This window comes from Macaca thibetana, chromosome 5 (assembly GCF_024542745.1).
Source record: "Macaca thibetana thibetana isolate TM-01 chromosome 5, ASM2454274v1, whole genome shotgun sequence".
NCBI lineage: Eukaryota > Metazoa > Chordata > Mammalia > Primates > Cercopithecidae > Macaca > Macaca thibetana.
Genome location: NC_065582.1, coordinates 162654730 through 162679633, shown reverse-complemented (window position 1 = coordinate 162679633; position 24904 = coordinate 162654730). Strand labels below are relative to the sequence as shown.

The window sequence follows — 24904 nt, the reverse complement described above, 5'->3', positions numbered from 1 at the left end:
GGGGTCTGTAACCTTTCCAGATCCTTTTGGCTATCTGACGAAATCTATGGACCCCTTCCAAGAATGGTTTATAAAAGATTGCAAAGGAGATTAATTATATTGAAATACCTTTACTTCTCAGGTTAAGCAGCCCAGCAGGATGTGGTTTGAGTGGATGAAAGGATAGCTGCTCCCTGGATTTTTTTTTTTTTAACTTGGGATTTCTGCAGAAGAGATTTGTGCTGGGCAAGGGATGGCTGTGGTAAAAAGCATGAAGTGGTGACTGTCCACACTGTCCTCAGAGTTGCACAACTTCCTGTACATCAGACTTGGTAGCTGGCTCTGCCTTGCAGATTGCTCCGTGCACATTAACACAGGGTGCTTCAATAGTTACTACACTGGAATAGCTAAGATTTGGATTTCCTTTATTTACAGTCCTATATAGATTTTTAACTACTCCTGAGAGAGAAGAGTCAACAAGCACAGAAAACAATGTGAGGAGATTTTGGGAAAGAGAAGTTATGAAAACTTGAATCTAACCATTTACTCTTTTTCTAAATATTTACTGAGCACTTACTGTAGGTTCACAGTAGTACACAAGAGACCTAAAGAGCTTTCCCCCAAAAAAGTTCATGCCCAAATGTGGAGAGACACCCTGTAAGCAAATAAACAAGTAAACGTAAAACAAATAAACACGCTATATATGTCCAATGGTGATAAAACAAAGCAGAAGAGACGAGAGAGTGCATGGACAGTTGTCATATTTCACGCAGAATTTATTTCCCATTTCACGTCAAAAAATACTCATCAAGTTCCTACTGTGTTTTAGGCCTTGGAGTGGATTCAAGGAAACTGACATATACATACATATATGTGGGTGTATACAAACACACAGACACAGACACACAGAGCTGACCCTTTAACAGCACAGGTTTGAACTGCATGGGTCCACTTACACAGGGCTCTTTTTCTACAAAAGTTACACCAGGTGTGCCTGTTTCTCCTGCCTCCCCTTTCACCTTGTCCATCTCCACTTCTGCCGTACCTGAGACAGCAAGACCAACGTCTCCTCTTCCTCCTCCTCAGTCCACCCAATGTGAAGACGATGAGGATGAAGACCTTTATGATGATCCACTTCCACTTAATAAATAGTAAAGATATTTTCTCTCCCTTATGATTTTTTTTTTTTTTTTTTTTTTTTTTGGGACAGGGTCTCACTCTGTCACCCGGGCTGGAGTGCAGTGGTGCCATCTTGGCTCACTGCAGCCTCAACCTCCAGGAATCAAGGTATCCTCCCACCTCAGCCTCCTGAGTAACTGGGATTACAGGTGTGCCCTACCATGCCCAGCTAATTTTTTATGTTTTTGTAGAGACGGGGTCTCACCATTTTTCCCAGGCTGGTCTTGAACTCCTGGGCTCAAGTGATCCGCTTGCCTCAACTTCCCAAAGTGCTGGGATTACAGGTGTGAGCCACCTTGCCCAGCTCTGATGATTTTCTTAATATTTTCTAGTCTCTAGCTTACCTTATTGTAAGAATACAGTATAGAATACATAAAACATATAAAACATGTATTAATTGACTGTTTATGTTAATTGACTATGTTATCGATAAATCTTCCAGTCAACAGTAGACTATCAGTAGTTAAGTTTTGGGAGAGTCAAAAGTTATACCCAGATTTTCAATGGTGTGGAGGGTTGGCGCGTCTCATACCCATGTTGTTCAAGGCTTAATTGTACGTATGTGTATATACACATCACACACTCAATTTCCAGTCACTTGCATGTGAGGGGTGCACAGAGTCTCCACCAAGAGAGGTCTGTGATGCCACACTGCTGAACAGTTTCTTTTCAGAAAGGTGACCAGCGAATGCCACCAAGAGCCCACAAGAGTGGAAAAGGTGCCGTCAGGACTGCATTTGCTGTGCTGAAGGGCATGAGCTTAGGAAGCATCAAGAGCCTTGGCGGAAGGTCAGCCACCATGATCCTATGCTCAACTCTACCACCTATCTCACTAAGTGACCCAAGGAAAGTTACATACATCACCTCTTAGGGCTTTAGAACCTTCATCGGCAACATGCGGAACCCAGGCTGCGTGGAGTTCAAATGCAGTAATGCAAGGAAAGCGCCCAGCACAGTGCCTGATACTAAGGATTAGAGAGATGAGTTCTTATCTCACGCATCTTCTTATCAAGGAATAAAAAGCGCAACAGGAATGCAAAAGCCCCAAAGACCACACACCCAGAGCAGGTGTACAAGAACTGCTTTTGCTTATTTGTTTCCTCTTGTTTTGTTTTTGTGGCCAAATGGATCCAGGGAATATTTGCAGGTGTTACTTAATAAAAGAGAGACAGACTTCACAGTGAAATAAGCTTTAGAAACAACAAAGAAATGAAGTAGAACAGTTCTCTTTGCTTCAGGCTTTCTCATAGTTTAATATGCTAATGCACATCACATATCTCGAAGAACTGTCAACAATTTATGAATGTTTCCTCAATGTATGTGACCATGGAACCCTTTGGCATGGAAAAATCCTATGTGACAGTTATTCTATGGAAAAGACTTTGAGAAATGTGGGTTTGTTAAAAAAACAAATAAATCTAGAGATAAGAAATACATACCCTATTTGGTTCTGATGTGGTCTAGTGGCTTTCGTTGAAAGGGCAGACTTGGGCATATTTTTGTACACACCAAGAAAGCCTAGTACCAGTGTTTCCTATTCACTGAACCAAGGCAACTTCTCCTTTTCCTATAAAAAGAAGTCATTATTCTGGGACCACAGTGCATTTGGGGGAAATGTCGGCAACATCTGAACACTTCTCATTCCCTTGGACAGGTAATTCCACTATTTTGTGCAATAAATGGGCCCTTAAAACGAGTTTTGTTAATTATTCTCTTGAAAGCCAAATCCTCTTCTGACTACACAGGGAAAGCCTTCTGCCTAAAGTCACCCTGGGTTTTCTTCATTATCCGAATGCTTCACAGTGAGCAATGCATTACTTTCATAAACAGAAAATCAATGCTGGGGGGCAGAAAAAAAAAAGAAAAGAAATTCCATAGGGATGTGTTGATACACCTATTTTGGACCTATGATTAGTCCAAAAATTGCTTACTTGTACATGAAGATTTTATATATGGGGCTTTCCATGAAGACCTTACTTAATGTTAGAATACTAGATACATTTGAAGTGGAAGAGGTGGTCAAAGAGAAACTAGGGCAAAAATTGTTCCTCACATGCTTAGAATTCTGTTGCAGAAAGAAAGAAGCCTTAAGACTCACTCACATTCTAAGAGGCAAAAGAAGAGAGAGAGAGAAGGAAGAAAGGGAGGGAGGGAGGAAAGGGGGAGGAGAAGGAGAGAGGAAAGGAATAAAAAGAGAGGGAGCCCACGTGCAAAAGAGGGGAGTAAGGGAGTCATTGAAAAGCCTAAGTTTAGGGGAGAGGAGGCTACAAACGCACAGATTTAAATTAACCCAAGTCAGTACAAAAGGCTTTGTACAAGGGCTCTGGCGTTAATGGGATTTGGATTGCTACAGCCTGCAAATCAAGAACAGAACATAACGAGAGACGCCGGAGTTATTTTTGAAACGTATGTCTTAAGTAATAGGAAGCTTAACTAACAGGGACACTGCAGCATTTTGCATGACTGCTGGCTTGTGGCCTGGCTGGGAACAGGAGCTGCCTGATGAATGAGTTGCAGCCTCCCACCTGGGACCAGATGGACTTGGGTGAGCCTTGACCCTAAGGTGGGCCACTGAGGAGTTGCTTCGTGTTGCAGGAGGAAAAAATGCAGCTGCTCTGTTACATTGCTTAGTGATACAGATGATGTAGGTGGAGAGTAACCCTCTGAGCCCCAGGATCTTGGGGCCACGGGTTTCGCATTCATTCTGTCAGTCAGTCAGTAGGTGCCTCCATCAGTGCCTTTCATCAGTGCCTCCAAGGCACCTGGAATTGTTTGGGGTCTTGTGAATACCATGATGAGCAACACCAAGTCTCTGCTGTCAGGGAACTTACATTATCCCAGAGGAGGGTAAGTGAGCAAACAAGTAAGAATTTCTGTTGGTGATAAGGGCCTTGAAGAAAATAAAAAAGGAAAAGGAGATGAGGTAGACTGGGGCTTAAGGGCAGGGGAAATGTATTCAGGGAAGGCATCCCTGAGGCAAGAACATTTAAGCTGAGCCTTGAATAATGAAGACTCCCGGCTGCAAAGACCTAGGGAAGGAACAACAGAGGCCGAGGGAGCGCCATCCTCAGATTTAGAATAAGCCGCCATCTTCCCATTCCTCACTACCAGCTAACTCAGCTTTCCACAACACTAAATTCAAAAGCACACAGACATGTTTAATTTTAAAATCTTAAATTGAATACTATGCCGCTAGGAAAATATATCCTGAAACTTAGGTATTTTTAGAATGGTCCACTTCAGTTTCCTCAAGTACTTTTTTCCCTTGTTCAACCGGAAGACCCACATAGTTTAGGTACATCGGCTTCCTCTAAATACCTGAAACTGCATTCATCAGCCACTTTCTAAAAATTGGATCTTACTTCAAAGCTGAATGACTTGATTACTCCCATAACAGAATACATTACACTGATTACGGGATTATTCACGTGCCATTTGCAAGAGGTTAGGCAACATTTCTCAACATTCCACCCACCAACAAACAGAGTAGTGACAGTGGAAAATGCAATGCTAATATGCTAATGTCCTCCATGTCCTGATACCATGATAAAATTCCTCTTCATTTTTTTTTTTTTTTAAACTGATGTTAAAAAAGAGAGAGGGATGGTTATTTTGGTACAATGTAGCCCACAGAGAATAAAAGGCATAAGCCCCAGCAGGGAACCAAAGCGGAGATTGTTTCCATGACCTGGCACTCACTAAGCACTCAGTAAATGTAGGTTCCTTCTCCTTCCTCTTCCCTTTTTTCTTCCCCTTCCCCTTCCTCCTTAAATGCCAAAATGCTGAGGATTCATTTTTATATCAATAAGCTTTGAATAACATATTCATTGGCTCCTTGTTTTGTAACTATCAATCCAGTGTTGTGTTTTCATCTTCTGGCAATTGTTTCAACTTCATCCATTCACGCCAGGAAGAATGACTTGGGGTGAGAAGGGGGTGAGGAGGTGGAAGCTTCCTAGGCATGATTCACCATTTATCAATGATTAGCATTTTATGCTCAAGACAATCAAACTCATACTTCACTTTTAAAGTTTTAGAAGGAACACATATTCAAAACCAAAATGAAAACAGGGCATCGTAAGTTCAAGGAAGCCATGAAGTAGACCAAGAAGCATAATTCTACTGAGCACCATTTTATTAGCTAATCAACGTATCTTTTTTTTTCCCTATGGGCACCTACTTAACTGTCTTGTAATTTCCATAAGGGCACCATCTGTATTTATAAAAGAATTATCTTTGTAGTGATCTAGCAATCTACAAACAACAGTGATATTTAACTTTTCTTAGGGGATCAATTGTAGAATTAAGTTAAAGGATTTATAAGTCTCTTTTTCAGGACGAACCTTAAAGGGACTTATTCATACATCTCTGTGATGTTGAAAGCATTTGAAACAACACAATATGTGATTTTGATTTATTAAAATACAAAGTTCTGGATCTTGACATGCACATTTTTAATCAAGCATAATGAGCCTCTACTATAAAGTCCAGTAAAACAATAATAAGTAAAATATTTTCTTTTATCCATTTTAGCTGAAAGGATGGGTTAATTTCCAACATGATCTGGTTTGGTGCCCTATGGCTCAGACAGAACCCGGTATTGACCAAGGTCACTGCTATGAGTTCAATCAGCATCTGGTCAGCTAACTCAGTTATAACACATGGTTAAACCCTCTCTTGTCCAATTTTTAATGATGGCCTTGCAAATGCATGTTGCTGGTCCAGTGGTGGCTAATCATGTGAGTGGAGATCAGCCAGCAAACCCCCTACCACTGAAGGAATCAGAAACTTATAATAGATGCTCTTATACCAGGCACAGGTTTCATAGATAAGTGATACAAGGTGCATGCAGGAAGAAATTTGTTTAAAGGGTTTCTATGGCTACCAAATAGGACCTCAGAGAGAACAACCTTTGGTTTTACAAAGGTATATAGTTTCAGTTTTACGTAAATCCAAAAAAGTAAAATACATGTCAGGAGAATCATTCATAGACAAAAATGTCGCTCTTTGTCAAGATGCAAATTTGTTCACCAATAATCAATTACTTTGTAAACTTAATTTTAAGCAATATTTAAAATAATTGTGATTAAAATATATCGATGTAATTAACAAAATTAAAAAGCTAAACACAAACTAGTATTTATACTTCATTGATTGATTCTTTAATCTGTACATATTTATGGAGTTCCTACTATATCGAGTACTGTAGTAAGAACCAGGTAGAGTGAAGAACAGAATACACATAGTCCCTTCCCTCATGGAGCTTCCTTTTTTTAAAACAAAGTATGTGCAAATGAACAAGTGAATGGAAATTTATGAAGTTATATTTGTGATTGAATTAAGATATGTAACTACTCTCTAATATAGTTTTATTCCTTTTAAAATCTAAATTTTGTGTTTCTTTTAAAAAATTTGATAATGTACCAGCACCAGGAAATAATCTCTCTGGATTTTGGGTTTTGTATTTTTTGTTTGTTTGTTTTTATGCTTGGTTTTGGCCATTGAAATGTCAATATATGACATAATGAATTTAATAAATTTTGATGACCAAATTTTTGAAATGTATCGATAAAATGGAGAATTTTCAGGGAAGTGTTAAAACAAGAATATTTAGGAGTGGAAAAATGGGTCTTCTTGGGGAAGGATAAGGTATCAGAGTCATTTATCTCAAAAGTGACTTATTATCTCTATAGAATGAACACATAAGAGAATGAACTCTGGTATTCATGTCAGATGTAAGATGGTGATTTGTTCTGAAATGTATTTGAAATCATTGTACTGTATGATAATTTGAGTTCTACATTCAAATCTTAGCTCTACTACTGTGTAGAGAGAACCTCTCCACATCTCAGTCACTTTATTTATAAAAGGGACGTTTCACATAGACTACATGAGTATAATAAAAGTATATTACTTAGCATGTAGTCTTTAATCACTGTTAGCTGCCTTCATCCTCACACTTTATTATCATTATTATCATCATCACACAAAAAAACTCAAGGTTTGTTGTAATAAAGGGCAGCTTTGGTCTCCTAGTGACAATCACAAAGGAAGCCGGTAACAGTCTGTCCTGAGAAAACAGGAATTTAATTCAAAAGTCCTCAGTTCAAGGCCTAGCTCTTCCAGTGTTAACTTGTACAAACTTTTATAAAGCTCTTAAACTCCTGAGTCTCAGTTTTTCCGGCTCTAAAATGGACATAATGGAACTTATTTATGAGATAACATATGTAATAATTAATTTTGAGTGTCAGCTTGACTGGGCCATGAGGTACCCAGCTATATGGTTAAATATTATTCTGGGTATATTTATGAGAGTGTTTCTGGATAAGGTTAACATTTTAATCAGTAGACTGAATACAGCATATTGCCCTCCTCAATGTGGGCTGTGCTCCCATCCAATCTCTTGAAGACTTGAATAGAACAAATAGCTTCTGCTGCCTTCAGATTCAGACTGGAGTTGACACCATCTGCTCTCTTGATCCGTCTGCATTGTCCTTCAGTGGAACTTACACCACTGGATCTCCTGGCTCTCAGGCCTTCAGAGTGCAGATCTTGGGATTTCTCAGCCTCCCTAATCACGTAAGTCAATCCCTTATAATAAATCAACCTCTCACACTCGTGTGTGTGTGTGCACGCACACGTGTGCATGTGTGTGTGTAAAATCGCCTCTTGGCTGTTTCTCTAGAGAACCCTGAGTAATATAATATCTTTAAAAAGAACCAGCATATACATAATTTCATTAAATGTAGGGCACTACTAATTTTATAGAAATACGTACTGTGGCAATAGTCTACCATAAATGATATCTTATTTTAACCACCCCGGATAAAAACTCCCAGAAAAATTATGAACGTGAATTTCAGCTTCACCATTCACTACATAGATAAAATCTCTTTAATTCTCTGTGTTCCAATTACCTGGTCAGGAAAAAGGAAAGTAGTATACTTGTGAGGATTACAAATTTAATGTGCAAAGTGTCCAGAAAAGGGTTTAGCACGCCGAAGATATTCACTGATTGGTAGCTCCTATCCCTTTTGGTCAAATCATGATTTAGTATATTCAATTTTTGGTATGTCTAAACTCTTAAAATGAAGAGTTTTACAGTTTAAAAGTTTACAGTTTAAAACTCTTAAAATGAAAAACATTACAAATAAACTTTGGATTATCTTTAAATAATTCTTTATGGTTTGGAGGAAAAAAATCTATAAAAACATAAAATACCCAGGGTGTCAAACGTACAGTATAATCATTTTGTATGATCATGGCTAATACAGTTCAATCTAAATTGCAGTCTCATATTTGACATAATTATACATAACCAAACACTAATAAAAATCGCTGCCTTATATTTCTAATTGGTAATTATGGTAGTAAACATTAACAACATGTCAGATATAAGATGGTGATTTGTTCTGAAATGTATTAGAAATCATTATACTGTATGATAATTTTAATTACAGTTTGGTAGCAAGAGAGCATGCAGGGGTCTACTGCTCTAGTGCATCATGGGAACTGGCAGCCCTTCAATGCAGCCCTTACTCTGACTTCTGTTGTTCAAGTTCAAGAAATGCACAATTCCTCCTCCACCTTTCCATAGCGGACTGAGTTCCCTCTGCAGAATCAGCATATCATGAGATTTGGAATCATTCTTCCAGTATTAAATCCTTGTCCTTCTACTTTCTTTTTTTTGTTTTTGTTTTTGTTTTTTGTTTGTTTGTTTGTTTGCTTTTGGAGATGGAGTCTCTCTCTCGCCCAGGCTGGAGTGCAGTGGCGCAATCTCGGCTCACTGCAAGCTCCACCACCAGGGTTCACGCCATTCTCCTGCCTCAGCCTCCCGAGTAGCTGGGACTACAGGCGCCCACCACCACCCTGGCTAATTTTTTTGTACTTTTAATAGAAATGGGGTTTCACCATGTTAGCCAGGACGGTCTCGATCTCCTGACCTTGTGATCCGCCTGCCTCAGCCTCCCAACGTGCTGGGATTACAGGCGTGAGCCGAGTTCAAATCTTGGTGGGTCCTTTTGCTTGCTAGCTATATGAATTGGGCTTTATAAAGGTAACTTCTCTGTGCCTTAGTTTTCTGTTCTTTAACATGGAAAACACAGTAGTACCTACCTCCGAGGGGTATTGTAACAACAAAAGCAGATTATTCTGTATGTAGTACTTAGCCTAGCACCTGGAACATGGTAAGTCCTCAATACATCTATGTATTGAGATAGACATGTATGTATATACATGTATATACGTGTATGGTATACATACTTGTTATTATATTATATTGACACTCAGATCATTCATTTTCCTAAACTTTTAAGATCCTGGTCTTAATAAGAGTACCCAAGTGTTCTATTTAAGGTGGAGGTGTGCTGACTGTTAGCTTCTGTCTCTCAGGGACTGCATTCTTCAAAACGCGTTGGGTGTTCTCCTCTATTGACTCCTTCCATGTTTTCTCCATCTCTTTTTTCTCACTCAGTGCTGAGTCCATGGGATGATGCTATGTTCTTCCTACATATTTTCACCTCTGTCTCCCTTTAGCTCATGTAGGATATGATGAGGTTTCTCTTCAAATAATCTGATCAATCTTTTATTCTTTAATTCATAGTACCTTAGGATTTTGAGCATTATTCCTAACACTCATCCTCTCTTCAGCTCTTCCTGTTGTCTCTAACGATGGCCTTTAAGTATGGATCCAAGATACACTCCATGCTCTACCCATTATGCTGGAGAACCACTGAGAAGGCTTCATTCCCCAACAAGTGAATACAAGTGCCATGAAATTCCCACCTCCACCCACGTCACACCTCCCTGACTTACCTGATCACTAGGCCCTAATTAGCAATTTAATACCCTTCCCCCACAACAAAAAGAAAAAAAAAATCCGGTGAAATTCATTATTCTAACATAAGAACTAATTGTTTATTCAGAATTACCCATTTCCACCCCGTTTTAAAATTCTCTGGGTCTTACTACAGATTTGCACAACTCTACCAGTTCCAAGGTCCTCACGCAAAGTGAGGAAGAACCCCCAACGTCATCATAAAGCGTCTTTCCTTTCTACATTTCCATACCGTTTCAGGTAACATATTCAGGGGAACAGACCGGACTGCTAATTAGGGAACCGTCTGAAACCACCATGAACCACATTTCCACTGGTGCAATAAGCAAAGACTCTTCATTAAAATCACTGTCCTCTGTAAGGGAAAGCTGTTCCAGCGCAATAGATCTAATTCACAGGTGTGATCATGCAGACCCGGGTACAGTATTCATTATTAACTTAAAAAGTATGCCAAATCAATTAAAAACCATTTTAAAGGGAAGGAATAAAATTTAGTTCTACCTAACTGCGGCTCAGCTCTAATTTATCTTCCAGCCACTTTCAAGGGATTTTACTTGGTTCTTAATCTAACATTCATTGGAAAGGGTAATTCTCATGAAATTACAATGGCATCTCTTGCATCGTTTAATGCAAATGTTCCCATTCTTCGGAAATGGAGAGCAGCTTCTCCAATAAAGACTCCCTTCAGAGTGTAAAGTGGGAGAGCTTGGGGAGCTGCTTGAGAAGAATAAAACATTGCATTTCAGAAGCTGCTCAAATTTAAAACTCTGCCCGCATCACTATGACAAATTGTATTCCAAATATAGGTTATTCACAACATGTTTGTTATAAGGCGAGGCATATGAATTCCTGCCGTGTCTTTCTTTACAAACATGTCAAGACTTGTGAACCCTTAATGAAATGCAGCATTTTAGAGGCAAGGGAAGCTACAAAGACGCCAGAAAGAAGAGGCTCTCTTTCCTGGGATTGGGACCTTCTTATGCTAGTGATGGTTCCCATTATCAGAGACACTGTATCATCTTAGAACCAAGTGGGGCTTTAGAGGTCATTGCATCCAGCCACTACAGCTTACAGATGAAGAGACCAAGGCCTGAAAGAGAATGAGAATTTTCCTAAGTGTCAGGGCTGGTTAGAGACAAAAACAACCGGGCCCAGGTCTCACCTGCCCAGCCCAAGGTACCTTCCAATAGTGTTGTATGGACAAGACTCTAAAATAGCTTTTGCCCCCTTGGGGTATCTTTTTTGTTGTTGTTTTGTTTTGTTTTTGAGACAGAATTTCACTCTTGTTGCCCAGGCTGGAGTGTAATGGCGTGATCTCGGCTCACTGCAACCTCTGCCTTCCAGGTTGAAGCGATTCTCCTGCCTCAGTTTCCCGAGTATGTGGGATTACAGGCACCCGCCACCACGCCCGGCTAATTTTTTTTTTTTTAGTGTATTTTTAGTAGAGACGGTGTTTCACCATGTTGTCCAGGCTGTTCTCAAACACCTGACCTCGGGTGATCCACCGCCTTAACCTCCCAAGTGCTGGGATTATAGGCATGAGCCACCGCGCCCAGTCAGGGCACTTTTTTAAAGTCCTATGGGGCACCAACTTCTTGATAATCAGATAAAAGTTCCATAAATGTGGAAATGAATTTATCCCAGTATCATATTTCTACTCATGCTACACAAGTGAGCTGGACTGATTTTACATTCAGCAACTTTTTAAACCAAGAAGTACAATCCTTCTCATGTGTTAATTCATATTCTCTCTTATAGGTAAAGTGTCACTGTTCACTGGTCACCGGAGTCCCAAACAGAGGATATCCACTTCCTATTCTATCCCTTCCTAGTACAGGGCTTGCTGATATGGCCAGAACACAGAAGTCTACCCCGGTTTTACTGTAAAGCAGAGGCCAGCAAACATTTTCTGGAAAGGGCCAGATAGTGATGATAGTTCTAGGCTCTGTGGGCCACCTGGTCTCCTTTGCAGCTACTCAATTCTGCTGTTGTAGTAGAAAAGCAGCCATAGACAACATGTAAACAAATGAGCATGGCTGCGTTCCAATAAAACTTTATTTATCTACACTGAAATTGAATTTCATATCATTTTCATGTGTCATGAAGCATTACTCCTCCTTTGATTTTTATTCAACCATTTAAAAATGCAAAAACCACTCTTAGCTGGTGAGTTATACAAAAATTGGCAGTAGCCAGATTTGTCTTATCTGCCATAGCTTGCCAGCCCTTGGTTTAGGGAGATGGAAGAGACCACCAAAAAGACAAATTCCTTTTGCTACCCCGTTGCTCCCTTTTTAAGCTGCTATTGGCCCTCACCTAGCAAATCCACATTTTTTTTAAATTATATGTCCATGTTTTCCATTTGTGTCCCATGGGTAATGGTTCACTAAGGTTATACCCTGCTTGCTTAAGGACTTCAATAACCACACAGGATTTCTGGGTGGAGTATCTTCCTCCATGTGAAGTATAACTAAAAGGACCAAGAAACGTTGTCACTAAGAAATAGTTGTGATACAATTGTCACACCAATCAGATGAAAGACAAACATCTATTCAGAGGATAGTCTTATGCTTTCTACGAGCTGGATTCTTAGCCCTTACACGTGAAGTCCTGCTTCAGTTTTGTAAAGAAATATTTTAGTTTCACATATGGCCAATATCAGCACCAACAAATCAATCATTTGAAATTATTATCAATCTTTTGTCTGTACAATCAAGTAGGTAGGAGCGTGCTACTTAAATACGTTTACACGCAGCACAACTCTACTGGCATCAGCATATTACAAAAACCAATTTTCTTACATCAACTTCTATCTACTTCTAATTCTGTAGCATAGCTCTGGGGAGTTGCTACAAGGTCTGTGTAAACTGAAAATCTAAATAACATTATGACGCCTATTACAGAACTAATTTATAATCTAATACCCCAGTTGAATTTAATATCCTATTTATTTATTCAAGCAAAATATCTGGAAAAAATATGTCACATCATAATGTAGTTGTTATGAAAATGGAAAAATAAGGCAGAATTTTAGAGAAAGCATGATAATTGCTAGGGGCAGGTATGAGCAAGAATTTCAGAGCCCCTCACACAAGGAAGAGGCAGGAGCCCTTTAATAAATAGGATTTTTGTTTATAATGCAATTATTGTCAAATTTAGTATTTTACATCAAATTTACAACTTTAAAATGTGATTCCTATTAATGTTATCTGCTCAGAGCTAGTGCAGCATAAAACTGTTGGCCAAGAGATGCCACCTCATCAACTGTCTTTAACAACTCCATTCCCATCCTGGATGGAAGAACCGAGCTTTATGGCAGCATTTATAAGCCTGCACTGCCAATACAAATGCACAAGTGATATGCATATATATAATACACGCAGGCTAATGGGAAGAACTATAGAGCTGCTTCTCCGAATACTAAGTTTCATACTGATTTCTGCACCTAAGATAAAAGGAGGGAAGAGAGAAAGAATCGAAAGAAAGAAGAGAAGGAAAACATAACATTTGACATTGTGAAGCTATGGAAAGCATAAATATAAAAACACTACAAAGTGATCATTACACCCTATAGCTGGATGCTTTCAGTCTTCCAGGAAGCAGAGGGAGGACTTAAAGAAAGTTTAGTGGGGTTCAACAGTACATTTACACTAGAGTTCCCAAGACTCAAAGAAAGGGCAGCAGCCACCTTCAATCACCTGAATCCCTCCAGTAAACAAGGAAAGTGCCGACCACTTGTTTTCTCCTGAGATAGAAGCCATGTTTGTAGCTTGGGGAGCAGCTCAAAGTCACATTGTCAGAAAAGGAACTAAGACTCAAAGCTCCAGGTCCTGAAGTCCACGTGCTGCCAGGTGCACAATCACACAAACGCATGCGTGCCTACCCTCACCCTGGTGACTTCCATTCCTACACAAACGCAGAACAAGTATCTGTCTCCACACAAGGTCTCAGACATCAAGGTCCTTGAGTCCTATTCTAAACCTGCATGTCCGGATTGCCAGCCCTACTCTTGACCACCTGTATTTTTAATATGTTCCGCAGATTATTCTTCAAAGTTTAGGAACCAGTGGCCTCTGTGATCATATTTGAGAGGCATCTGAGAAGAGCTCTTTGCCCCCAAAATTATTACAACACTACTCTCTCAATACCCTGGAATCCCATAATTAGCAATTCATTCTTTGCCTCTTAAAGGTTTTCTGGTCTCCAAGGGTACGAAAATTAAACTCAAATATACCTAAGAGAAGAAATAGCTTAAGTCCTCTTATCAGATGATGTCTTGTTAGATACTGAAGCCCTGCAGAAATTAAACAAGGCAAGCCCAAAAGGGCAAGAAAAAGACTCATAAAAGGAAAGTATCGAACACACGTGAGAAGACCCAGTCCTGAACAGACACATACATGGAGTCTAGGATCACATATAACCCCTGAGCAAAATGATGAGTATCAGGCACCTCAGCTCCATGTAGCTCTTCTGAGTACAGACCACCCTCAAATTCAGGCTCCTAAGGTGTTCCAGGATGTACTCAGGTCCAAACAGGGATACCTTCAAAGGTATCCATTTGTAAAAACATACACATGTAGACTTTGGGGATTTTTGGTTTTTGCTTTTTGTTTGTTTTGAGGCAGGGTCTCGCTCTGTTGCCCAGGCTGGAGTGCAGAGGCACGCTCACAGTTCACTGCAGTCTCAATCTCCTGGGCTCAAGTAATCCTCCCACCTCAGCCTCCTACAAGCATACTCTACCATGTACAGCTAATTTTTTTATTTCTTATAGAGACGGGGTTTCACCATGTTGCCCAGGCTGCACGTGTAGACTCTGATATAAGAGTCATGCCCTCTCCTGACAGATGAGCCTCCTCTGGTGGCTTACTTTCTCCAAATATACAGTTGGCCCCCAACTGTTTCCCAAGCAGCCCTCCAAGTGTAGACTCTGTCTCGCTCTCCCCCTTGCCCCCGCCCCTCCAACAGGGTCAGCTCCATTAGGATGCTGCGAGGGAACCATGAAGACTGTCTCTTCCTTGACCATTTCAGCTGCTCTCTGTGAAGGTATACATATGCAACAGAAACCCAGCTCAGCACTCTATTGATTATTACCTATAAATCTAGCTGCTCATAAAAAGACTCCATGAAATACAATCCAGGGACATAAATCTCTCTAGGCGAGATGAAATCTGATGGGAAATAAAATTCCCTCATTTCATTTATTTCCTTGTTTAAAAGACTAACTTTCCAATCAGCTACGAACATTAACATGAGCTGGCAGGGGGGTTGAGAACCGAGTACCAATTTGGGGGTCAGGACAGGAGAGCAAATGCTGCTCCTGTCAATCATGGGCTATGTGTCATCAGTAAGTAATTTACCCTCTCTGAGCTTCAGTTTTGTCATCTCTAAAAGAAGGATAATAAAGGGCTGGGTGTGGTGGCTCATACCCATAATCCCAGGGCTTTGAGAGGCTGAGGCTGGAGGAAGGCTTGAGGCCAGGAGTTCGAGACCAGCCTGGGCTACATAGCAAGACCTTTGCTCTACAAAAATTTAAAAAATAAGACCGGCATGGTGGCTCATGCTTGTAGTCCCAGCTACTCAAGAGTCTGGGCTCACTTAAGCCCGGGAGTTCGAAGCTGCCATAAGTTATGAATGCACCACTGCACTCCAGCCTGGGTGACAGAGCAAGACCCTGTCTCAGAAAAAATAAAAATAAAAATTGAAATAAAATAAGATGAAAAATAAAAGAAAGACAATAAACTCCTTTTCTTGGCTTCTGTGAGATTAAATGAGCTATACTACAATGTACCAAGCATAATTTAGGAGCTCAAGACGGTAGCTGTTATAAGCACCACATCTATACCTTTAAAAGGAACTTATTATCTAGAAAAATAATCCATACTTTCTTCTCTCAAGTCCGAGTGATGGTTATTAAGATGTATTTATTTATTCAACTGACATTTATTGAGCACCAACTATGTGTCAGACTTTGTCCTAGGTACTGGGAATTTGTCCACCTCCACTTATAAACGGTTGTGTACAACACTTCAGGCTACGCACAAGAAAAAACAGACAGTGGACAAATATTCTTTTGCAAAAAGTTATGTACTGCACACAGGCTCAGTCCCTTCTGTTTTTCATGATTTTTGAAAAAGCATGCCCATCCTCTTGAAGCCTCAGAGACCTTCACCCCAACTCCTTCCCTTTGTTCTCCTGGCTCCAAGCAAAGGTCAGCTTTGATTTTCCACACCGTGTTGCTATTTTGACTTAACAAACTGACAAATCGCTACACTGTGAGCTTTGTAAGGAAAACAACAAAGTCGTATGAATTTTTTTACTTCCCCCTCACCAGAAGAGTGTCTGCACTCAGCAGTCAAACCACACCATTGAACCTCTGCTCCCAGAACAGAAAGCGTCCACACCAACACTCTCCCCTAGGCCCCTCCTACTTACCGAAAGTCAGCCCCTGAGCCGAAGCAGCTGAGTTCCAGATACGTTTTCCCACAGCAAAAATACTACATAGAAACTGTTTGTTCCTGGACCAAGAAGGAAAGCTTACAAGGCTGAGGAAAAGGTTGGTGTTAGCATTGTCACTTCAGCTGGCCAGCAAAATTTGCCACCACTTTTTTCCATCTAACCTTTTTGGCTTTCCAATTCTATACTTCCGTGGTCCAGTCACATGGTACAAAAACACATTCCACTCTGTTCCAACCTGCTTGAACAATCAAAGGGTATTTGCCTTGAGTGAATCCAAAGCCTCTCCGTTTTGCTTTTTCCCGCTACAAATATGTGGTGCAGATACATGAGAAGCCTTGAGTTGACCAAATGCTGGGAAAAGAGCAATGCAAGGTTTAGTGATCTCCCAGGCATCATGAGAAAGAAAGAATATGAACCTATTAACTGATCCTGTACAATCCCAATCTTGGGTCACATGTAGGGAAGTTTGGAGCTGGAGAAATAGAACATGGGAGTGTTCAAGATGACGGAGAAAGAAGTAACAGGGGGGAGAAAAAAAAAAAAAAGATCCTTCTATCTTGAATTCTGTCGAGAGGCAAGCATTTGTTATCGTTGTGTCTAGCTCTCAAACCAAAAAAAGTAAAATCAAACAAACAAAGAATTCACCAGCCAGAACCAGGCAGACTCTCCCGCGTTGATTCACACATGGTCTTCTCACTCCCCACTCCTGCCACAGATGGTGACAAAGCTCCACTGACACACGCGGCACCCTCAGGCACTGAAACTTCCTCCGCAGTCCCCCTGCAAGGGTGACTGACTGTCACGCTCTCGGCTGGCATGGGGCAATCTCTGCCACCCCCCTTCTTGTCTCTGCTCCCATCAAAATGGCACATTGTTAGAAATGTGCTCAGGATGTGCAATTTGGGGCAGATAGTTGCTGGAGTTCCCATATGCTTAAGGTACATAACTGGGCCACTGAGAAAAGGGAATTTAAGCATTCTAGAAAACAGCAGGAGAGCAAATTGGCCTTTCCCTCTGAGAGCTATTATTAGAGAGGCCCAGCCCAATTCAGCCAGAAAGCCAGTATCTAGCCCATCCGCTCTTTCTCGCAACAATGCCCCACACATCCCGTCCCCTTTCAAATAGAACTGCCCTGATGCATCCCAGCCAGACACATGTCTCATCTTTAATGTTAACCACTGGCTTGCAGAGATCAGTGGAAGCGTCCCTTCTCATACAGCAACTCGACAGTCCAAAGTTTAATTTCACATAATACGGAGAACTCACGGAACATGGCATTACATTTGATTTGTACTCGTGGAATTTGGCAGCCTGCTAGCTCTTCTCTCTGTGTACCTGCTGAAGTCACAGCTGCTGCCTAAACTTTGTAAATAAATGCTAAACAAATGCCAAATAAAGAAACCAACTTCCCAGGAAGCAGAAAGGGCAGGAGATCGCAGTTTTTGTTCTCAGAAATACGCTGTGACCTGCTTCAGAGCTGCATCCTGAAAGCTTAGGTATGTCTCTGCTCTCCTGTGCCTTGGAAGCTCTTTTCCCTCTGGAGGGAGGGAGAAAAGAAGAAAGGAAGGAAGGGAGGGAGGAAGGAAGGGAAAGGAAGGCAGAGAAAGAGAAGAAGGGAAGGAGGGAGGAGAGAAAAATCTTCTATTTTTTTCTCATTAGCAGGGAGACTTATCTGTCTCCCTGCTAATGAGTAGACAATAGTGGTCGGGAAGACAACATACAGCTTTGTTATTTCTTAGAGCACACATTTCTGTGAAAATTAGACATTTTGTAGTCATTTTTTTTAGCGGACTTAATCTCCAATGGCGCAGTGAAAGTTAATGAGAAAATGGGTTTCATTCCATTTGATCCTCAACTTTTCAGGCATGTATCCATTGCATATGTGAAGACACTTTTGTTGTTCCTTGTCTTTGGCATTCTGGGACACGTTTCTTAACAGCAACTTCTTGCTGAAGCCTTATAAAGTTAATCACTCAAGATATTCTGGCATGTGGCAGTCCATGTTCTCTTGGGTACAAGTAATGTACAACCAAATCAACCAACCAAAGCTGGAGAAGCCCAGCATGTTTCATCACGAGTAGAAATATGCTTTATGAGTGGGCTGTCAAGCAGCTACCTTTATTTCCCTGCCTATCTCAAAGGATACATCTATCCCATATACAAGATTGGGAACTAGAAGGAGGTATAGGCTTGACATGTGGCTTATACATGGCTTGCAGCTCACCTCGGCCATTCAGATTCTGGCTTCTCATGACTTAAGCCAAGCAAATTCAGCAACAGTGATGAAACTTACAGCTAACTGTGTGAGTCTGTTTTGTGTTGCTATGTAGGAATACCTGAGGCTGGGTAAATTATAAAGAAAAGAGGTTTGTTTGGCTCACAGTTCAGCAGACTGTACAGGAAGCAGGGCATCAGCACCTACATCTGGTGAGAGTCTCAGGCTGTTTCCACTCACGGTGGAAGGTGAAGAGGAGATGGCATGTGCAGAGATCACACGGTGTGAGAGGATCTCACAGACAGAGGAGTGAGGTGCCAGGCTGTTTGTGATGACCAGTTGTCATGGGAACCAATACAGCAAGAACTCACCCCAGAGAGAGGGATTAATCTACTTGTGAAGGATCCGCCCCCATGACCACAACACCTCCCATTAGGCCCCACCTCCAACACTGAGGATCAAATTTCAACATGAGGTTTGAAGAGAACAAAAACCGAAATCATAACACTACCATTTATTCAATACTTACTATACAGCAGACTCTGTATAGCACTTTATTTCTTGTCTTCCCCCAATAAACCAGAAGTTCCATGAAGGGCAGAGATCACGCCTCTGTTTCCCCACTCCCTTTTGTTTTTCTTTTGGCTTGCTGTTGTCCCTACCACATCATAATGACTAACACTTACACAGCACTAACTAGGTGCCAGGCACATTCTGAGCACTTTACATATAGAAACTTATCAAATTCCCACAACAAGCCTATAATGTAGATACTCTTATCTCTGATGCAACAACTGAGGCTCAGAGGGTTTCAGCAACTTGTCCAAGGAAGCATTGAAATGAGAATTCTAACACAGATCTTCTGGTTCCAGAATCTATGCTTTTAACCTCCTGCTATTATAGGATGTTTATTACATCAATAAACGTTTTTTGAATTAATGAATGAAAGATTTCATGTGAACATTACAGCTACCGAATGGGGCAAATAAGATGATTGCTATCTACCAATTAGGAAACTGAGACTCAGAGCGGTTAAGCAACTTGCCCTAGGTCACACAGTTGTACAGAATGAGGACTCCACACAGGTCTTTCTGACATGGAGGCCCACGATCTTGAAATAACTATGGTATTATATAACCATGTAACCAAGCAATTCCCTAACCTACACTTTCAGTCAGTGGCTCCTACTTCTCCATCTTGTCAATAACAGCATCTATTTCTGCACACAAAGAAACTTGTTTAATAAAGCAGATACAACTCTTTGTGGGTTGGAGTGTGTGGTTTTTGTTGCCCCCAAATCAGCTGTATAACAAAGAAAGGCTGGTATTTTAGGTGACGAGTGAAAAATGGGTCAGGCAGCTCTCTGATTTCACAGGAACCTGTCCGTCGGAGAGTGTCACTGATGAGGACTTTATCTGTATGGTTAATTCTGTAAGGAACGTCTCTGTGTGAACATTTCTTACTCAGTATTGGAAACACTTGGTGCCAAGCAGCACAGGGCCTAGTGGCGTTGATGACACATTGAGGCTAAATCAAGCACCTCGTCCCTCTCTTTCATCCAGACACAGTCCTGTGAGTCAGTGAGCTCTTCCTCAGCCATGGAAAACTTTTACCTTTTTTTCCAGCACTTGCTCCAGCTGCTTGCTCCTAAATGACTGTTCTTCCATCTGATTATTTTTCTTCCATACACACCTGTCACCCAACTTTTCATTTTTTAAAAAGTTTTAAAAATTTATTATTCCTGAAGCGAGAACCTGAGAATGAGCGGGCGATTAACGGAATCGTTTGACTGACCTTCAGAGGACCCAACGGTAGGTGATTGATGAAATGGCTACAGGTTTAAGCAGAAGGTCAGCTTCAATAATACGGCGGTTACTTCCCGAGCTCCTTACAAACCAACTCAGTCGCTGGCCTTCACTTCTCCTTTGCAACATTCTTAAGGTGAAGACATATGACTGATTCCTCGACAAGCCAGCCCCTTGTGAGGCTCATTATGTAGTGACAAAGACATGGTGGTGGTATTTGATCCAAAAAGATCATGATCTAACATCAGACATGATTGTTCTCGACCACCAAGGTTCACTGTCAGTTATTTTTCCACCCTATCCATGTCGACCTCCTGCTGGGTTATGGCAGGAGGTTACTTGGATGGTAGTCCTCACTGCACCACCAGCTAGCTGTGGGATCCATCCCTGCTTCCCCTTTCTCATGTTGAAAGTGGGGGTCATACCACCTACCCTACCCACCTTCAGGTATTTAATACATCAAAGTTCTAACTGGTAGCATTTGAACCTGAAAAAGGGAACAAAAGAAGGAAAAGGCCTCATTTACATTCCCCCCCCCCCCCCCCCCCCCCCCCCCCCCCCCCCCCCCCCCCCCGCAACTTTTAAGCGTTAGTAATAGACAACTCTTTAACCTGATCAACATTTAAAAGGACAGTTCAGCTTTTCTTTAGAAAGTAGACCAATAAATAGGAAAGAATGATTACAGCCATCAAGGGGCCACTGCATCATTTTGCCTGCATCATCTCAGTGAGTCCCCAAAGGAATCCTGTAAAATCAAGGCAGTGGAGAATAGTTAGAAGCAAGGGCCCTGGGCCCGTACCACCTAGACTGAAATGCTGGTTCACCCACTGACTGGCTGTGTGACCCTGGGCAAGTCATTTAATTCACCTTGCTTCATCTCTGTACACACAGAAAGGGGATAATGACACTCAGCTCTCAGACTGCTGAAAGGATTAAACAAGTCAATATGTATAAAGTATTTGAACGGGTCTTGGCCCATGACTAGGGCTCAAATAAGCATTGAGTATTAGTATTACTGTCATTAATCCAGCTTTACAGATGGGGAAACTGAGGATTGGGGAGGCTACTTAAAAGGCATACTCAGGCTGGGCATAGTGGCTCATGCCTGTAACCAGCAACACTTTGGGAGGCTGAGACTGGTGGATCACTTGAGGTCAGGAGTTCAAAACCAGCCTGGCCAACATGGTGAAACCCCGCCTCCACTAAAAATACAAAAAAAAAAAAAAAATTAGCTGGGCGTGGTGGGGGGCGCCTGTAATCCCAGTTACTTACTCAGGAGGCTGAGGCAGGAGAATTGCTTAAACCTGGGAGGCGGAGGTTGCAATGAGCCGAGATCACGCCACTGCACTCCAGCCTGGGTGACAGAGCGAGACTCCATATCGTCTCAAAATAAACAAACAAAAAACAAAAACATGTACTCAAAGTCATGACTATTGAGTAGAAAGCAACATGGGGATTTGAACTGGGCAGTCTAACTGCAGAGCCCAATTTCTTAACCACGCCATTCACTTCTTCCTAGGGTCAATGTTTACTTGTGAGTTTCTTAGCCTTATGAAATCAATTTAAAATGGACGTTTTGAAGGGAAAAGGGCTTCAAAGGGGCAGTCCAGTGTCAAGTCAGGAATACAGGGAGATGTACACCCCAGTGTTTTCAGAATGCCAGTGGGGAAGGGGTTACCCAAAGCTTCACAGACTTAGGGACAGCTCTGCCCCTTACCCCAGACCCTCTACAAAGGAATGAACTTTCCCAATAAGTCTCTGCCCTGAAGCAGGATGTAAAAGAAGAGTATTCACTCCTTAGAAAAGAAAGAAGCCCGGGTGCGGTGGCTCACGCCTGTAATCCCTACACTTTGGGAGGCCGAGGCAGGCAGATCGTGAGGTCAGGAGTTGGAGACCAGCCTGGCCAGCATGGTGAAACCCTGTCTTTACTAAAAATACGAAAAGTTAGGTGGGCATGGTGGCGGGTGCCTGTAATCCCAGCTACTTGGGAGGCTGAGGCAGGGGAATCGTTTGAACCTGGGAGGTGGAGGTTGCAGTGAGCCAAAATCGTGCCATTGCACTACAGCCTGGGCGACAGGGCAAGATTCTGTCTCAAAAAAAAAAAAAGAAAAGAAAAAAGTTTAAAAAAAATTATGCATTGAGGCAAAGAGGGCATGAGCTAGGGTTGTATGCAGCCCTTTTGTTCTCATGAGAACTTTGCATTGATAAAGTTAGTCTTGGACACAGGAAGGAGATGCTGTGCCTAAACAGGGTGATTTGAGATGCCACAGAAGGACACAGCTTCCCAAACAAATGTTTCCCTGCTGATGTCTTACTAGTCATGGTTTATGCTTTTGCATTAAGCCTGTATCCATTGAGTCCTCCTCTTTCAAAATACAAATATATTCTAGATAAGTAAGAAATTAAATTCTGGTCCCTGGTACTGTCTATATTCCTCAGATCCTTTTTCCACATGGTGAGATACACAAGCACATGGATGTCCTCAGAAACAAATGAGGAATGAGAGGGTGAAAGGGGGGCTGTAAAAAAACAGGTGGGGGAAAAGCCTTCAAGATTCTGCCAAATAGAAGTGACGTGACTTGACGTTTCATGGGAGAGAAGAAAACATGGTGCTTACTATGCCGAGTGTTTTCATGTACTACGGATTATGAAATTGAGCTTCAGAGAGGTTAAATGACTTGCCCAAGATAACACAGCTAATAAGGAACAGAGATGAGATTTGAACATGTTTCTCTCCAAATCCCATAATCTTATCCCCATAGCCTCTGCCTCCTTGTTAAACTACCTACTCTTGCAACTCAGGTATCACCTTGGGTCTCCCTATTTCTAAATCCAAATCTGTGCTCAACCGTTTCTCTGCAGGTCATTGGGTTTACAAACTTTTCTCCCTCATATATATTCTTCATTTCCCCACCGCTTCCAATGCAGTCATGAGGATAAAATATGTGATTTCGTTTCTCTCCATAATTTCTCTTCTAGAAGGCTGTGGTCACAGTCAGCAGCAGCAGAGGTTGCACTGAAGCTTAAGAAAAAGCGAAACTATTAAGCCACAGTTCATCCCTCTTCAACTATTCTGCCCAAACTTTCAGAGGAAACAATGCCCCTATTACAGCAGCAATCCCCTGAGGTTCAACTATCAGCCTAGAGCAAAATACCTGAACCCATACAGGCTTTCCCTCCCTCCCTCTTTTACCAATTCCCTGCATGCAAGTATGTCTCAGTGGGAAAATATCCGCTACGAAAGAGAACAGGTGAATGATACGTTCAATTGTCCAAGCAGTCAGTGCCCAGAGAACAAAATAGAGTCTGAAAGTCATGATATGGTTATTGCTACTGAGGGAAAGTTGTCCAAAGCTACAGGCTTCTACTTACAGAGGGAAAGGTATAGAATTGTCTCTTCCTTAGTCTTGTTCTTCTCTCCTGCTAATAGTGACCACTTCCCGTGATAGACAGTGAAAATACCTACTATTTATTTTCCCAGCCTGCCTTACAACTAAGATATCATTACATGTCTTAAGCATGACCACACAGATCTGAGGGCAAAGTCCTGTAGGTGGCTCCCAAGAGAAGCTTACCTCCCTGATCAACAGATGCCCAGGAAGAAACTCTCTTTCCTGCCTTTAGATTTGAGTGTGTGATGCCCAAAGCAGCCATCCAAGCCCAAGGACCAGCCAACGCACAGATGACTGAGTGAAGGCACAGAGAGAACCTGGGCCCAGATGCTATCGTTGAATCTCTGATCCAATTTTGAAACCACCTTGCCTCCACACTCCTTATGTGTTAGTTGCTAATTGCTGTGTAACAAATCACCCCAAACTTTGGCAGCTTAAAATAGCAAACATTATCTCACAGCTTCCGTGAACCAAGAATCAGGGCAGCGTAGGTGAGGAATTCGGACTCAGGGCCTCGCACAAGGCTACAAGCAAGATGCTGGCAAGAGCTGCAATCATCTCAAGGCTGAGCTGGGGCAAGATCCACTCCCAAGCTTCCTCACACAGGCCACTCTACAGCACGGCAACTGGCTTCCCCAAGAGAAAGAGATCTTAAGAAATCAAGAGAGACTGACACAAAGAACCCCAGGATGGAGGTCACAGTCTTTATAACCTAATCCTATTATTCCTGCGATATTCTATTATTTTAACTGAGCGGTTCTCAACTACAGTACCACTGACATTCATTTTAGGTTGGATAATTATTTATTGCCAGGGCCGTCCTGTGCACTGTAGAATAGCTAGCAGCATCCCTGAGCTCTACCTACTAGATGCCAGTATTACTACCATCAGCCCCAGTTGTGACCAAAAAAAAAAAAAATTGGATCCAGACATTGCCAAATGTCCTACAGGGACAAATCATTCCTAGTCAAGAATCACTGGTTTATAACGAGTCACAAAATCCCACACTCAAAGGCACGAATACCAGGAAGCAGTGATGGTT

The 24904-nt window shown here is 41.6% G+C and overlaps 2 protein-coding genes across 5 annotated transcripts in view; one reads left to right on the top strand and one right to left on the bottom strand.

The window, feature by feature from the left end:
* The window catches only part of SOD3 (superoxide dismutase 3), a 948116-nt gene that overhangs the window by 409021 nt on the left and 514191 nt on the right, over positions 1-24904 (top strand). Inside the window, exon 1 of one of the 4 annotated variants that reach the window (XM_050790712.1) lies at positions 15256-15259. The exons of the other annotated variants lie outside the window; for them this stretch is intronic. The gene's annotated coding sequence lies outside the window, so the exon portion shown is untranslated. Of the gene's footprint in view, positions 1-15255; positions 15260-24904 lie in introns of those variants that run through there. 4 annotated transcript variants of the gene reach the window in all.
* PPARGC1A (PPARG coactivator 1 alpha) overlaps positions 1-24904 on the bottom strand; it is a 685828-nt gene that overhangs the window by 476544 nt on the left and 184380 nt on the right. The gene's annotated exons all lie outside the window — the stretch shown is intronic.